Genomic DNA, 5,759 nt, shown 5'->3' on the forward strand with positions numbered 1-5,759 from the left:
GGAAATAGGAGTAATCCGCTGAATTACAGGCTTATATCACTAACGTCGATTTGTAGTAGGGTTTTGCAACATATACTGTGTTCGGACATTATGAGTTACTTAGAAGAAAACGATTTATTGACTTATAATCAACACGGATTTTGAAATCATTGTTCTTGTGAAACTCAACTAGCTCTTTATACACATGAAGCAATGAGTGCTATAGATAGGGGATGTCAAATTGATTCAATATTTTTAGATTTCCAGAAGGCTTTCGACACTGTTCCTCACAAGCGTCTTCTAACCAAACTGCGTGCCTACGGAATATCGCCTCAGTAGTGCGACTGGATTTGTTATTTCCTTTCAGAAAAGTCACAGTTCCTAGCAATAGGCGAAAAATCATCGAGTAAAACAGAAGTAATATCCGGCGTCCCCCAAGGAAGTGTTATATGCCCTCTATTGCTCCTGATCTATATTAACGACATAGGAAACACTCTGAGTAGCCCTATTAGATTGTTGGCAGATGATGCTGTCATTTACCGTCTTGTAAAGTCATCAGATGATTAAAACGAATTGCAAAATGATTTGGATAAGATATCTGTATGGTGCGAAAAGTGGCGATTGACCCTGAATAAAAAGAAGTCTGGAGTTATTCACATGAGTATTAAAAGAAATCCGCTAAATTTCGATTACACGGTAAGTCACAGAAATCGTAAAGCTGTAAGTTCAACTCAATACTTAGGGATTACAATTACAAATAACCTAAATTGGAACGCTCACATACATAACGTTGTGGGTAGAGCAAACCATAGACTGCGATTCATTGGCAAAACGCTTAGAAGGTGCAATAGGTCTACCAAAGAGACTGCTTACACCACGGTTGTCCGCTCTATTCTGGAGTATTTCTGTGCAGTGTGGGATCCGCATCAGGCGGGATTAACTGATGACATCGATAAAGTTCAAAGAAGTGCGGCTCGTTTTGTACTATCGCGAAATAGGGGAGATAGTGCCACAGACATGATACGTGAATTGGAGTGGCAATGATTAAAACAAAGGCGTTTCCCGTTGCGATGGGATCTTCTCATGAAATTTCAATCATCATTTTTCTCCCCGATTGCAAAAACATTCTGTTGGCACCCACCTACATAGAGAGAAATGATCATCAGATAAAATAGGAGCAATCAGGGCTCGCACCGAAAAATTTAAGTGCTCGTTTTTCCCGCGCGCCGTTCGAGAGTTGAATGGTAGAGAGAGAGAGCTTGAAGGTGGTTCATTGAACCCTGTGCCAGGCACTTTATTGTGAATGGCAGAGTAATCACGTTGATGTAGATGTAGGGTAGAAATATCAGTGTATGGACCTTATACATCTCCAAATTATGCTTCAATCTAGCAGTTGGTATAGAAACAATTACAGTCAATTCACCCTCAATCATTAAGGAGTGGACTGTAGTTAACTTATAATAAGGGTATAAATTATAACAATTAACATGATAAATCATAGTCGATGCTGTGTCTAACTTACGTTCAGCTAATAGTAGGACCTGCAGAGACTGGTCTGGATGGAATAGCACGCTGCTCAAACAATCAGTTGAATTATTTTCTAGGGTTTTTATTAAATTAAGGCAACAATTCTAGTATTTGATAGACTGTCAGTATTTCTTGAGAATAGGCTCTTGAAATCTGAGCACTCAACATGCAATTCCTGGGACAACTCACGGAGGGTTCCGTTCATCTCATCACGAATTATGAATTGCTTTAAAACCTGTTCCATGAAAACTGATCGTTCTTTGTATGTTTATTAATATAATTATTTCATTTGAGAAGTTGATTCAGTTCGTACTAGACTGTTGTCCAAAACCTAATAATTTGTTTTTAATGTCCAATAGCTCTCGTCCAAATACGGTATGAAGGATACTACTTCCAAAATCAAGCGAGGTATGTTTGTGTCTTTACGAAGAATGGTCCGGCAAAAGATTTACGAAGCAGTTAATCTCTCACTCATAATTAGCGTATGTAGACTCTACGAGCCTTTTCGCGGCGATCCATTGCACATGCACTAGCACTAGCACCAAACAAAGATATTTCCTTGTCTCAGTTCTAAACGATCATGGTTGTCTTGAATGCTCTGAATCATTCCCCCAATCGCGTGCATTTCCACTGTTGACTGGTGGACAGTATACTGCTAAAATGATAATCTTGCTACTAGGGTTATTTCTCATCATCACAACTGCCTATTGGATACATAAACTTCCGCGCCACGCACACTATATGCGTTACGACACAGAAACTTTAAGACTTTTTGTGGAAGAAGCAGCCAGCAGAGAGCATTCACAGATACAACCAAGAAGAAAAACACAAGAACAGATAAAAAAAGAGTCTAAAAACAAGTGACACAAAAATGTCAAACATTCTCATTTCTTACCCTAGGAGATAAGATTTAAAACAGGGTTTGTTATAAGTCCAAATAGCATACAGATCCTTTTTTCGTAATAACAGTATTATTTCCCTTACAATACATCATCACTGTCTTTTCAAGTCAAGTTATGGAGGCTAAGAACGAAGAGAAAAATATCGTTGTATTCTTTCTTTCCCCCCTTGAATGAGGCACAGGAATGGTTACACTGCAGTGCTAAAAGCAATTAAAAGCACTTGTCACTAAATCATGAAGATTTAGTAGGATTGATGTATTAAAATCTCCTTTTATTGCAAATGCTGTATTTTCCGACCTAAAGGTCTGGATCAATATAATACACTCAGATGGGTTAATTAATGTTTGTCCCCCCCAATCGGGTGAAGCTAAAAGGAAGACACTGAGAACAAAAACTGCTGCGGAACCCTCAGACCTTTTCTTTGATTTATACAACAAATTAGTTTAGAGTCGAGAACAAGCCATTGTGCATGCTTTTTTTTGTTAATAACATATTTTGTTCTTATCTGCACAGTATAAAAGCAAGTTTTCATCTGACACTACATGTTTTTATTTTTACAAGGTTTATGTTGGTTATATCATCATTATGAGTAAAGTTTTGGTAATTTTTGAGTTTCTGTGTTCACTTAATATCTTAACTCAAGAGCACGAATTATTTAATTTCCATGGAAGCTTCTTTTTAAAGGGTTTCAAATGGAAATGAATTTCTTCATTTACTACAATTTCAAGAGAAAACTTCGAGTAGGATCGAATACTGATGGTTGTGTTGCCGAAGATTGATAGATTGCGAAGAACTGCAGACATGGCTGCATAATGGCGCAGGAACCATCATCGAAAATCAGAGCCATCCACGACGGGTTATCGGAATCCGTGAACTGGGTACCTGGAGGCTGTTCAGGATGGGAGACAATGAGAACGCCCGCGTTTGGTGGATCATATGAAAAGTTACATATACTCGAATTAGAATTGTTGAGCAAGCGAAATACATATGTCTGCAGAAACAAAAGTCCACGTTAGTGATTTGCTTTGCGAATTGATACTAGTCAATATTATTTTAAGCTGATGTTTATTATGCATTCTCGTGGCTTTAACAAGAGGCCGCAATTTTATCCCATAACCATGACAACTTTAATCTCAACACAAATTATTTTTGGGAGACGCATAGGGTTCCTTTCTGCACTAGTTAATGATCAGTCAGTAAATAGTCGCACAGCATACTTTGTCTGTATATGACAAGGCAATGCCACTCATTCATTTTCTGATTGTTAAGTTAATGTCTTTTACCTGTTCTTAACTCCCACAACAACCGAGTCCAAACCACTTTCTATCACCACTTCACATTATCTTCACTTGGGCGAACAGTTCTGAATGCACACTACACCGCTAATTAATTGTACTGCACCAGTTAAGTTCTTTTTTCCTCTTGTCTTATTTATATAGTATTTTATACAGAGTCTGGCCGCACTCACGAGAGTTTTAATTCCGAGATAATCAGAAATTCTCCTATTAATTTTACATCGGGTTACAGTACTTATATTTTTTCTTTCTCTTATGCAGTGAGAACGCACGATTATTCGGGAAGTAATATTTCGTGTTGAGCGATACCAAAATTGGAACACATATACCTGGTACCCTCGTTAGCTGTATATGACAAGGCAATGCCACTCATTCATTTTCTGATTGTTAAGTTAATGTCTTTCAATTATGCAAAATGATACGTTAGAGGCACCAATTCGTGCACTTACTAGTATCAACTGAAGGAGACGGAACAAAGACTTTATCGCGAAATTACGAGGGAAATTTATTTATTTGAGACTCACACCTGTAATTTCACAGTATCCCTTGTTTGAGTATTCATACATCGAACGCAACATGTTTCCTGGAGAAGACAATTGTGACTTCTGCTAACTAATCTAAAAACTAAAAGATACCCTGACTACCTACTATTTACAACCTTATGGATTAAGTCAATCATTTAATGAAGCTATTATTTTACCAAACTGTTACAAAATTAAGATTTTCGTAAATAAAACAAGGAAAAAAGTCAGTATTCTGCTTCATGGAACAAGTTAAATGATATCTTACATCTGAGGGGCTATAGTGCATCCTCTATGACCCGCTCCTTTTTTAAAAAGTGCACATTTTGTTTCTCAGAGCATGCCTTGGGGAAAATACATTTGAAAGGTTTAATAAAAATGATCTGGTGTACAGTTTTCTTTTCTGGAGTAAGCAACTGAAACTACCTGTCTTTCACAAGACTCTCTTCCAGCAAAGCAGAAGAAAGAGAGGACTCTGTCCCCATACTCCCAGTTATAAGACTTTGTGGTAATCGATTGCTACTACATACTTCATCAATATACATGTTTTTGGGAGACTCTGGACTGTGACAGATTTCATTAGTCCTAACTATACGAGCTGCACCATTTTTTACTTATTCCTTAACACCATCCCATTCTTTTTCTGTACTCTCTCTCTCTCTCTGAGTAATAAGCTGAGATTGTACACTATCTTGACACAACTCTTGTGTCAGTGTCTTCTGTATTTGTCCTAAATCGTTCTTAATCGTCTGCGCTGAACTGCTTTGCTCGGTATACACTTCAGTAATAGTTTGTTGTACCGCCTTTATGAATTATGACTCTAAACTTTCTGTAATCTGATCATTTTTCTCTCTTAAAAACTGATCTACCTTTTTTTGTGTTTGTTAGGATGATCTCCTGCTTATGTTACTACCTGCTGGGGTATTGAATTTAAAGTGTTTTATTCTAATTGTAGAGTATTAAGATCCTCAGCTAATTCGTTTACCGATTCAGGGATACCCTTAACAGTTTTTTGTGATCCTGAAATTTCGTTTTATTTTCAAGATCTCATTGTAACAACCCGGTTACGTGATTGGCAACTGCTGTTTTCAACTGCTCGCTTTGATTTTTAACCTTTTTAGTGACGTGTGCGACTGGACTAGCCAAACTGTCTGTTTTTGACTCATAGAATCGAAATCTTTAGGCAAACTATCTATCTATTTTGACGTGTTTCGTTGTTCATTCGTCAAACTACCTTGTTTCCGATTCATAGTACCCATCATAGCTTCTAATCTTTGGAGCATTTATACAATAAGATTTGATGTGATAGCAGTAGACTCAACAATAATTTCCCTCACTTACTGAAAAGGAAAGTTTATCTACACTTCCACTGGCGAATTCGCCTTCTGGAACTTGATCAGATAAATACAGAAAATGTAACGAAACCAGCTTAGGAATGTGCCGTCCTGTTTTTACCACATTAATGTACAAGGATAACTGGTTGAAGTTGCAGCTGAGCAAAGTGCGATTACACGTGTACAAGTCACAGATGGTAC

Source organism: Schistocerca nitens, chromosome 1 (assembly GCF_023898315.1).
Source record: "Schistocerca nitens isolate TAMUIC-IGC-003100 chromosome 1, iqSchNite1.1, whole genome shotgun sequence".
NCBI lineage: Eukaryota > Metazoa > Arthropoda > Insecta > Orthoptera > Acrididae > Schistocerca > Schistocerca nitens.